Below are 12,765 nucleotides of genomic sequence, written 5' to 3' on the forward strand. Positions count from 1 at the left end.
GGCACAAATCTGGTAGAACCGCTCAGCTAAAAAATAGCAATTAAAGCCAAATCATGATTATTTGAATGCATGCATGAAAGTGTAATCAAAGTTTGACTCCATCCATTGCAATGGTTTACATGGAATCACCTATCACCAAAGTGGTTTTGTGGGTGAATGATGCCTTGGGACATATATGGCTTGTCAATATGTCATGTCTCCTAATGGGGATCCCTCAAGGACCATATTGACTTTGATTGATTTTAGGTCACTCATGATTAAAGGTCACTTTGATTAATTGATTGAAGGTCAGCCATGATTACTTGGACATTGTTGTACATATATACAGATGACTATTAGAGTGATCAGTGCAATCACATGTGTATCACGTCAGTGGGACTAGCAAAGCCACATGTGTGTCAAGACATGTCAAAAACTTGTCAAGGTGGAAAATATTCTCTTCCTTACATTATTGTTTCATGAGTGCAACATCCAAATGTACATCAACATGAAATATCATCCATGACACCCACAAAAGATAAATTTCTTCAGGACATGCTCTAATAGACACCAAGATTATTATTAGGTGACCGTTTGTTTCATTGCACTTTATCATTCTTTTATTGTACAATGATAGTTCAAATTTGTTTTCTAGTATCTCCTCTAGTGGCATTAATGGAAGATGTTTAGATCAAATATTAATAAGTTTTCATTTGTCAATCCCCTAAACTCTACTAAATCCAAGCTAAACTTATCCGCCCATCCATATTGAGTAGTACCTCACAAAACTAGAAGCTCCTTAAAAATTAACGCTTCTGTACTTTCTATGAAACTATACTATATGAAAAGAGAGGTGGAGAAAAATTGCCTTTTCATGAGCTCTTGGTGCAATTTGTTATATTCTTCAGCCTTGTGTAAGAGGTGCTCCTATAATGACCCCAACTTTACAATAGCACCTCTTACATGAGGCTAGCCTTCATGAGAAGTTGCCACAAGATCTCATTGAAAGAACCATTTTTATCCACCCGTACCTTTTCATAGAGTATAATTTTGCTAAAAATACAGAAGAGTTACCTTTGAATAGCTCCATTGCTTAAGAGACACAACTTAACAAGGATGAAAGAAGAGTTTTAGGGTAGACCTTGTAGAATCATGTAAATAGATGAATTAAAAGTTAATAATAATCGATCAAAAAATTTCATCATTAAGTTTCTAGAGGAGACACTAAAGAATAGTTTTGAATTCGTCGCAGACCAAAAATTTGGAAAAACAATAATAATGTGCGATGAAGTTGATGGAAACATTAAAAAATTATCGAATCCCATTGGGATTATTTCATAAGAAAATTATATTTATGGCTTTGTGGCTAAAATCCTAACCAAGGACCTTTGTGAACCGGGTGTGAACTGCTAAGTTTAATTGGACCAAACAGTTGGTGTCTCTTATACATTCACCTTGGGTCGAGCATGTCATGCTCCATAAACATAAGAATTCTTGGAAGGGGATAGGAAATAAGTTGGACTCATCAGATGAGTCTACATCCTCTGTGTTTGATGACAATAGTTTGGATGACATAGATGCCAACTATCATGATCAAGTGAAGTTGGAGTAAGGAGTTATTCAGCCTCATGTAAGAGGTGCTCTTATAATGACCCCATATTTACAATAGCACCTCTTGAATACCTCTTATAATGACCCTAGATTTACCTACCAATGAGGGTTCCATAGTCATGGCAGTGAGACAAGGGCGATGAAGGTTCCTAACCATTCATTCACATACTATTGAAACATACAAATTACAAAACATTCATTCACATATTATTAAAAGAATAAAAAATATTCATTCAAAAGCACATGTGAGAATGTGAATACTTAAATGTTCATGCACATAAAATTGAAAGAATACATATATAGTCTCTCAATAATAAAAGAACTCAAATTTATGGAGTGCAAATTTCAAAACATTCATTCACATTCAATTGAAAGAATAAATATATTCATTCAGGAGTAAGTAAAATAATGTAACTTTATTAGATGAAAGAATACAAATTACAAAACATTCATTCAAGAATAAAAAATCATTCAAAAGCAAGTGTAAGAATGTGAATAATTAAAAGTTCATGCACATAAAATTGAAAGAATACATATGTATTCTTTCAATAATAAGTGTAAGAACTTATAGCTTAAGAATTAAAACTAATGATGTATGCAAGAATAAAACTATTTCACCAACATTTAAAATTAAATAAATTATAAACTTAAATAAAGAATAGTTTTATAGATTTTAGAAACACATATACATGAGATCCAAAGAACTTTATCAAACAATAAAACAAATTACACATCACAATTTAGAGATCTTAGGAACAAGATCCAAAGAACTCTAAACTCTTAATAGAAGCACAAATTTACATTCTCATAAGATATCTTAGAATCTCAAAGAGATTATCAAGAACTCACACAAATAAAATAAATTCCACACACACAAATCATATAAAACAAAATCCATTTAACAGAACACAAATCACAATTCACAAAAGAGATCTTAGAATCTCAAGAAAGAGATCCTAAGAACTCACACAAACAAACTCATTCACAAAAGAGATCTTAGAATCTCAAAAGAGGGATCCTAAGAACTCACATAAACAAACTCCATTTTGATTAAGACCACTAAGATTGCTTAAGCAACTTCCAAGACCTACCTTGTTTTGTTTTTCTTCTTTGATCTCTTCTACTCACCTAGAGAACCAAGCACAAGATGAACACAAAAAGCTCATCTGTGTGCATATATAGGCGTCGCAGCACGTATTTGTACCAATAAATCATTGTACGAACAGTTATTTGTCAAATACTTGGTTTATTCATACGAATAAAATGTATTTGGACAAATACTATTGGATGATGTGGCAAATTTCTTAAAAAACGTGATGTGGTGACGTTTTTTTCCCCAATTTTTTCTCCCTATTGAATCATTTTTTCAACTTTCCCATATTTTTTGAATCACAAATTCGGATTTTTCCACTTTAGATGCAAGTTCTACATGTAGAGATAGAAAGTCTTACAATTTCTACATGTAGCGAGAGAATCTCTCCAACTTGTATAAATATCCCATAATGGAACGAGGCCTATGCATACTCTTTGGGGCATTGTGTTGAGTTCTATTTTGGTGTTCTATGCAATTTTTCCCAAGTGTCCATGATCCCTTGCACTCCATGTCCAAAAGCATGTTCTAACCTTTTCTCCTACTCCCATCTTCTCCAACCTTGCCACTCCTCCTCTCCCTCTCCTCCTCCCTTGTCCTCTCTCTCCCCCACCCCCATGCTCTTATACCTTTTTTCTCTTCCACTCCTATTCCTAAACCCTTACCCCATTAGATTAGTTCCTTAACCTATGATCTCCATGATCTATGAGGGAGATGAGGTCTCCATCATGTACAATACTCTAAACCCTACATCCTTGTTCTAACCTTGGACTACCTTGTGAACCTGGAACCTCCATCTGAAGCTTGCAATCTTCTTATAACTTTGAAGCCCCTTCTTAACCATGGACCCTCCCTCTGAACCGTAAAACTCTTACTAAACTGTAAAACCCTCAATGGAGGTGAAAGCCTTCATTACCCGATCATGTTGATGAATGTTCCTCCACACAAGCATGCACAATGTTTGCTCCCCACACATGAGCCTACGAATCTCACTGGAACATGATCCAAGGTCCTAAGTTACAATTATAATACAACCGATGAAATTGAATTAGAAATGGTGTGCGATTTGCCAGACTACTATACACACACAACGGAGAAGTGCCACTACAACAGATGTGCCCTCTGCGCAAAAAAGGCCAACCTCAATGGCCAAAATATCTAGCTACAGAGCCTAGAATGGCATATGTGTAGCAAGCTAGGACTACAAAAGTGCAAGAACAATCACCAGCCAGAGGTGGCGGTGGAGGTGGCCGCGGTTGTGGACGAGCCGACAAAGGACAAGGCGGGTCCTTGAGCGAAGACGTGCTTCTTTTGCCTATGTGGTCACTGGTGGAATAAATGCCCTGAGGTGCAAATTCCAAGGGGCGCAAGTACCCACAACCCTTCAGTTAGTGGTTGCAACCACACACGTATATCCATGGGACCAAGTGTCTCTTGATCATTATGCAGATTCACGCATTCAGATAATCATCATTGAGTTTGCTTTGAGCCCTTCTCATAGCAATAGCCATCCACCCCCAATGTCCATTCACCCTCAACAATCCCATTACATCAACAAAGATTTGGGAGAGCATTGTAGGTGCTCATCCCCCCCTCCCTTTTAAATTCTGTCAAGTTTCTTGTCTATCAAGTTTTCCATCACCACCCCAATTTCCACCACCCACACACCCCTTCACCACCACCCCACCCCACCCCTCAGTCCCCACCTTAGTCCCCCCACCCAAACCACTACCCAAACACCCTCCCCTCCACCTCCTCTCCACCACCATTACCACCCCCACCCCCACCCCTCAACCTGCCCTTTTCCCCTCTCCCCCACCAACCCCCCTCACATAGACTTCTTCCTCCCCAGCCCACCCCACCGCACCCCCCACCCCCTCTCACACCCCCTTTACCCCCCCCCTCTACCCCTCAACCCCCCCCCTCTACCCATTGACCCCCCCCCCTTCTCTCTCTCTCTCTCTCTCTCTCTCTCTCTCTCTCATCTCTCTCTGTCTCTCACCTCTCTCTCTGTCTCTCTTTTCTCACCCCACTCCTCCCTCTCTCTCCCTCACTTCTCTCACCCCCTCACTCCCCTCTTAACCTTCCACTCATGCATCTAGGGCCCTGACCACCTACGTGGTGATGAGTCCACACAGCCACCCAGTGGAGGCCAACCATCAATAGCGGCACTTGTAATGTTGATGGTGCCTAGCAGCCAAGCTTGGCCTATGTGGCGTTGCTCTGGTGCCTCTCTACCCACCCCCTCTACTCCACTCATGCCCACCCCCTGTTGGGAGCACGAGCCTCTCCACCCACTACCTCTACTCCACTCGTTCTTGCCTCTGCTTCGTCCCCGCTAGACACATGGTGTCTCTCTTGCGCACCCCCTCCACACCTCTTACGTGCCACCCCCACCTCCCTACACTACCCACCTCCTCCCCCGCTCAGCCTCCCTCCCTATACCTTTCCCCCCACACCCTCCCTCCACAGACCTCACTTTGGTTGACCATCGAAAGCGTGGCCGCCTCCACACCCCTAACCCTAACCCTAGTTAGGTTAAATAGGATAGGCCTAACCCTAACCCTAGCTAGGTTAAATAGGATAAGCTAGGTTAACTTTAGTTTAGGTTAACTATGTTTAGGTTAGTTTAATTATAGTTAGGTTACGTAATCTACAACTAGTTTACGCTACCGAGAGGTGAGCTCCATTAGCTGGAGTTAGGTTGAACTACCAATCGGAGTAACTAAACTAAATAGCGGTTAGCCTTACTAAGTTAAATTCAATTCTCTCAAAGTCTATGTTGTCTCTGTGCCAACATGGATTTAGATAGTACAAAATGTGTGTGTAGAGTAGCGGCAAAGCTCCGCTTGTACTTGCATAAGGCTAGGAATAATTATCCCTCTTAGAAATCCAACTTGCATGTTCTACATGCAAGTTCTACATGCAACTCCTACATGTGAGTTCTACATGCAGCTCCTACATGCGAGCTCTACATGCAACTCCTACATGCATGTTCTACATGCAAGCCTTATATGCAAGTCCTACATGCAACTCCTACATGCAACATGCAACTCTTACATGCAACTTGCAACTTCTACATGCGACTTCTATATGCAAGTTCTACATGCAGAGAGAGAATGTCTTACAATTCCTACATGCAGAGAGAGAAGCTCTCCAACTTGTATAAATACCCCATAATGGAATGAAGCCCACACTCTTTGGCGCATTGTGTTGAGTTCTACTTTGGTATTCCAAGCAATTGTCTCAACTGTCCATGCTTCCTTGCACTCCACGTCCAAAAGCATGTCCTAACCTTGCAACTCCTCTTCCCCTCTCCTCCAACCTTGCAACCCATCCTCTCCCTCTCCTCCTCCCTCCTCCTCCTCCCTTCTCCTCCTCTTCCTCCCTCCTCCTTCCTCCTCCTCCTCCCTTCTCCTCCTCCTTCTCCTCCCTCCTCCTCCTCCTCCCTCCTCTCTCTTCTTTCCCCCATGCTCTTACACATTCTTCCTCTTTCACTACTATGCTCCCCCTAAACCCTTAGTTCCTCAACCCTTAACCTCCATGATCTACGAGGGAGACAAGTTCTCCACTGTGTACTCTACCCTGAACCTTGGATCCTCCTTCTAACCCTGGAACTTCTTCTAAACCTTGGAACCTCCTTCTAAACTCTGGAACCTCCTTCTAAAGCTGGAGCCTCCTTCTAAACCTTGGAACCTCCTTCTAACCCTTAAACTCCTCCTAAACTCTGCAACCCCCAACGAAGGCGAAAGCCTTCATTACCTCAGCCATGATGATGCACGTTCCTTTTACACATGCATGCACTATGTTTGCTTACCACACTTAAGCCTACATCTCTCATCAGAATACGATTTGAGGTCCTAAGCTACACATATACTACAAATGACAACCCCGATATATCTGTAGGTATAACAAAAAGCCTCGGAACCCTGCATACTGAGAATACCCTGCTCTTCCTATGGAAGCTATGGGAAAGAGCCAACATTTGGCACTGCTACTGCCGAGGAGACTAGCGTCTCAAGAAACGAGTAAACATATGCAGGTATGTGTTAAAAAACAAACTACTACAAATTTTCATGAACATAACACTTAAGGGCAAGGAGAGTAAATTTTTTTTCCAACTCTAGCCAAACATTTCAACCCCAAGCATCAACCTTGGGTTACTACCTTAAGAAAATTTTCTTATTTTTTAAAAAGAAGCCACTTGATAAATAATCATGCTAGGTTGTGGACATGAATGCGTAGAGCTTGCAATTTCGATCATTTTAGCTTTTTACAGAAGAGCGATCCGAGCTAACCATAAAAAGTTACAGCTCGGGAAGAGTTTAGTGATTAACCCTAAACCTACACCCATTTCCTATAAAAACCAACTCCACCCCTTCATTCTTCATCTTTCACATCTTGCCTCTATCCTCTTCCCCATTCTGAGCCCTACACAAGACACTCCTCCCTCTCCATCGACCACCACCCTACTCCCATCCTCACACGATGAGTTATACTTCGAGCCCATCTCACAGAGGAACTTCGTCAAAGTTTTCTATCCGTCAAGTTTTTTTCCCCCTCCCCCTCCACCACCACTCCCTCCCCCTCCACCATTCCCCCCTCCATGGCCATCCCTCCATCCACCCCCCCTCCTTCCCCCCCTCCTCCTCCATCTCCCCCCCCTCTCCTCCCCCTCCTCCACCACCACCCCTCCACGACCATCCCCTCACCCCCCCCACCCCCTCCACCCCTCCCCCTCCCCCCTCCTCCCCCCCCCCCCCTTCCACCATGCCCCCATCCACCACCACCCCCTCCACCCCCCCTCAACCACCACCCCCTTCCCCCCCCCTCCTCCATCTCCTCTACCACCCCCTCCATCTCCACCCCCCCCCTCCCCCCCATCTCCATCACCCCCCCCCTTTCCACCACCCCTCTCTCTCTTTCTCTCTCTCTAAGCCCCCCCCACTCTCTCTCTCTCTCTCTCTCTCTCTACCTCTACCCCCCCTCTCTCTTCTCTTCTCTCTCTCCACTCTCTCTCTCTTTCCACCCCCCCTCCCTCTTCTCTCTCTTCTACCCCCCCCTCTCTCTCTCTCTCTCTCTCTCTCTCTCTCTCCCCCCCTCGGCTAGCCACTCCACTCCCTACTCCTAACTAAAGGGCTTTAGCCCTTCTATTAACCCCTTGGGCTTATAAGGCCTTGTAAAGGCTACTAGGCACCCGCCTACATGGTGGCGCATTTGCAGTGCCCACCCATAGGGCGATGCAACCACCTACGTGGTGGGATCGCCAGAAACAAGAATGTTAGAAGATGGTGGGCAAGATGCCCAACACATCTATGGTACAAATTGTGTCAGATGACCCAACCATGGCACCATATGTTAATGTTGTAACTCAATCTAGCAGAGTGATGTAGAACAAAGTCAAGAAGAAACCAACATTACTTCACTGGCTTGTTTAAGAGGCGGGTGCTCGATTGGGTCTTGGAAGCAGCCCCAAAGGAAGATGAGCCAACATCTACCTTGAGAGTAGGGAAAATTTGCAAAGTGTAGTTTGAGGAAGCACCACATCCCACGGTCATGCAACAAACAATCCAATCAGGAGGTCGTACTAGGAGTTCTAAGATGATTCTAGAACCAAGCTCCAGAGGAAGGATGATCATGGATGCATAGTTGGAATTGATTCTTTCCTAGATAAATGAAAACGAAGTGGAAGACCTTTTGGCGGCACTAATTCAGATCTCCTTATGACGATTGCTATAGTTGGTGTTGCAATTTCATAAGACACTCTAATAGATGCTGACTGGAGTGCCACCGGTACCCGAGATGGATGCCTTCCATGCCAGATCAATTCTAGTTGTTGTGGCAGGACCTCTCACTGACATGCAAATGCCAGTCATCTTTGGGAGTGTAAATGGATGAATTTTTTCACAGGTACTGGTTGATGGAGGATCTGGGGTTAACATCATCACCCTGTGGACATGTAAGGAATTGGGCTAGACTCAATGGGAGCCAACGCCATTTCTAGTCCGAATAGCCACTTAGTGGAGAGTACACCCTCTGGCCATGTTGCACGATAAATGCATGGAGGTGGCAGGAATTAGACTCATAGTGTCCTTCATTGTGCTTAGTATGGAGGCACCTGTTGAGATATCGAGCTCCACTCGCGATATGCCAGGGTGACTGTTGTGCATTTATGTCACCGACTTGTTAGCTGGAGATGCGGTTGGTACACCGCCCACGAATAATAGCTGGATGATAGCTATCCTTATCTACACTAGTTCGTGGCTCAGTTAGTATGCCACCTTAGTTAGTTGAGTTTGGTTTGAGACCCACATATAGGGTTCTTCTATTTCTTTGTACTAGAGTTCTTTTGGCTTTCACAACTAAGAAGAGGAAAACTGTTTTCAGCCTCCACCTTTGTGTGTATTCCCCCATTGTGCATGTGAGAAAGCCGCAAGTGAGACTCCTTCCCTCTCTCCCACAATCTTCACATGGTATCAGAGCCTTGTTCGTGGTAAGGAGCTCAAGAAAGCAAGCCAAGTTCATGGTGTCCTGGTAAGAGGACCAGTGTTGCTTTCCTATTTCGAGTTTGGGAGCAAATCTCTGCAGGTAGCACAGCCAGAAGTGCAGGAGTGCACTGTTTCAGATTGAGACGCCCTTCGCGGTGTGGCGAGAGCGCAGTATATGCTGCGGGTGTGGGCAAAGCCCTCGATGACTTTATTTTTCTGATTTGAGGCCGTTTTGGGGCCCGTTTTGAAGGCGGAAGTTCTTCGCAGGCACTCAGAAAAAGGCCCTGTTTTTTGCTGTGCGACCATTGCGCGGCTAGTCGGTGGAAAGGTGCCGCAGAAATTGCATCGTATGCCTGTGTGCAGAGATATTGGGAGTTGCAGATTCGTGCCTGTTGCCTGTTGATGGAAAATCGTCACTAGGAAGTGATTGTGTGGTGAAATACCACTTTCGTCAGTTTTGCAGTTCTACCCGTGTGAGGCAAAAGCTGTGTTTTTTGCAGTGACAGAATATTTTGCAGTGTTCTATAATGGCATCTGATTCTCTTTCACAGATTGTCACTGAAAAGCTTGACAAGAACAACTTCCAGGCATGGAAGTTTAGAATGACGAATTTCTTGATGGGAAAAGGCTATTGGGAATTCATTACAGGAAATGAAGAAGAACCTATTCTTCCTAATGTTCCCAGTCAACAGGAAATGCAGGCATTCAAAGGATGGCATGAGAGAGCCAGGAAAGTTATGTACTAGCTGTCTATCAGTATTTCGGACTCCATGATTGTGCATATTCAGGATGCAAATATGCCAAAGGAGGCATGGGATACTTTGGCAAAAATGTATAGCACAAATATGCAAGCCAGGAAAATGCAACTCAAACAGGAGTTGCACAATGTGCAGAGAGAAAATTTGAGCATAAATGACTACCACATGAAAGTGAAGAAAATTGTAGATGCACTTGCTTCCATTGGGTCACCAGTGGATGATGATGATTTGGTTTCTGTGACCTTGAATGGTCTAGGAAAGGATTATGCACAGTTCCGGACATCCATTGCCGTCCGTGAAAAATTTCCTGATTTTGAGGAGCTGATTGCTCTTCTAATTTCTGAAGAGCAGAGAAATGGTGGTGCATCTTCTTCAGCAAGAATTTCAAAAGAAACTGTCTTCTACTCAAATACTGGCAGAGGTAGAGGCAGAGGTAGAGGAGGCCGATCTGCACGCCGTGGTAGAAATCAGAATATGCAGCAAACGCAAGAAAACCAGTCCTATGCAGGAGGACGTGGTAACTCTAGAGGCAGGGGGAGCCAAAGAGGCCGTGGTGGATGGCAGAGAAGCCAAAATGCAAACAGCAATGTTGAATGCTACTATTGTGGCAAAATGGGTCATATGGCTAAGGACTGCTACAAAAAGCAGAATGACATTATGAATGGAAAATTGCAGCAAGGCAATTATGCATCTTCTAGCAGGCAGGGTGATGAAAGAAATGAGCATCTATTTATGGTGCAGCATATGACCAATTCTGTGACAAGTGCAGAAGAACAAAATGATGTGTGGTATGTTGACTCAGTGCGTCAAACCACATGACAGGTCATGCAGAATGGATGCAAGATGCAAGGAAAATGGAAAAGCCAGGATTTGTGGAGACTGGTGATGATACTGCACATCCTATTGTGCAGATTGGCAAAATTCCTTTGTCTATGCAGGATGGGAAAAAGAAATACTTGTCTGATGTATGTCATGTCCCGAACATCACCAAGAACCTGGTTTCTATTGGTCAGATGGTTGAGCAGGGCTTGCAGGTCAGATTTAATCCTCATGGATGCTTTGTTGAGGATATGAAAAATAATGGTCGCTTGATAGCGAAAGGAAAGAAGAAGGGCATGATGTTTAAGTTGGATGCAGACATGCCTGAATTGAGTGCAGCAATGTTTGCACATGGGACCGGTGTAGTTGCAGATATCGATATCTGGCACAAACGCATTGGTCATGTTAATATACAGCGACTTAAATCAATGCAAGCCCAAAATATTGTTGCAGGATTACCTAAATTCAAGGTTGCAGAAATGCACAAGGTTTGTGAAGCCTGTCAATTTGGGAAACAGGCAAGGAAACCTTTTCCTAGGCATGTTCGAGAGAGTAAAAAACCATTGGAATTAATCCACTCTGATGTGTGGACTACAAAAGCTGCATCTATTGGAGGCTGTCACTATTTTGTCACATTTATTGATGACTTCAGCAAAAAACTGTGGGTGTATTTTATGAAAAAGAAAAGTGAAGTGTTTGGGCACTTCAAAGCTTTCAAAGCTATGGTTGAAAAAGAAAAAGGCCTACAAATAAAATGCCTAAGGTCAGATGGAGGGGGAGAGTACCTCTCAAATGAGTTTGCAAGGTTCTTGCAGGAGCATGGTATAAAGCAGCAATATTCATGCAGTCATACGCCACAGCAAAATGGAATTGCAGAAAGAAAAAACAGGCATGTTGGAGAGGTATCTCGGGCTATGCTAAATGAAAAAGATCTACCAGATTATTATTGGGATGAAGCAGTTGCTACTACAGTCTATATAATGAACAGGACTCCCACTGCAGCAATACATGGCATGACGCCAGAGGAGATGTATACTGGTAGGAAACCAGATATTTCTCATTTGAAGATTTTTGGTTGCATTGCCTATGTCCATGTGCCAGATGAGTTGAGGTCCAAGTTGGATCCAAAAGCTGAGAAGTGCATCTTTATTGGTTATTCTCTGCAGTAGAAAGGGTATAGATGCTATAACCCTTCTACACGTAAGTTCACAGTGAGCAGAGATGTTGTTTTTGATGAGATGAGCAGCTGGTATAAACCAGTAAATATGATGATTGATGTAGATGCACAAAATGGTAATGCTGCACAGAATGCACAGCAGCAATCACAAAATATCAGTGGACCTGGAGTGTCCTCTACCAGTAGTTCACATACTTCGCCATGGACAGGCAGATTGAGATCAGGAGAATTCCCTCAAAGCAATGCAGAGAGTGGTACGCAGGTATCATGAAAAGGAAAAGAGAAGGTAGATCAGCCCATGTTTGATGTGAATGCAGGTCACTCTTGTGTGGATGGTGAATCCAGTGGCTCAGAACAGAGCATTGATGATGAGTTGGGTATTCCTTCTGTTGTTACACCTAGAGTAAGGAAGACCAGGGATGTTTTGAGAGCACCTGGAAGTGAGCCTATTTTGCGCAAGTCTACCAGGGTTAGGTATCCTGTGGATAGGTTGAAATATGATGGATTTACAGCCATTCACTATGCCTATATGGTCAAAGTGATACAGGAACCAGAACCCACTTCTTTTGAGCAAGCCATGGGAAATGAAAAATGGGAGAAAGCCATGGATGAAGAAATGGATGCCTTGGATGCTAATGCTACATGGGAATTGGTGCCTTTGCCTAAAGGCAAGAATGCAATTGGTTGTAAGTGGGTTTATAAGATCAAGCACAATGCAGATGGTTCTGTGAATAGATACAAGGCAAGATTAGTTGTCAAGGGGTATGCACAGACATATGGCATTGATTATGAAGAAACTTTCAGCCCGGTTGCAAGGATGGCAACCGTAAGAGCAACCATTGC

This window comes from Dipteris shenzhenensis, chromosome 29 (assembly GCF_047967505.1).
Source record: "Dipteris shenzhenensis isolate YYH24624 ecotype China chromosome 29, Dip_SZ_1.0, whole genome shotgun sequence".
Lineage (NCBI taxonomy): Eukaryota > Viridiplantae > Streptophyta > Polypodiopsida > Gleicheniales > Dipteridaceae > Dipteris > Dipteris shenzhenensis.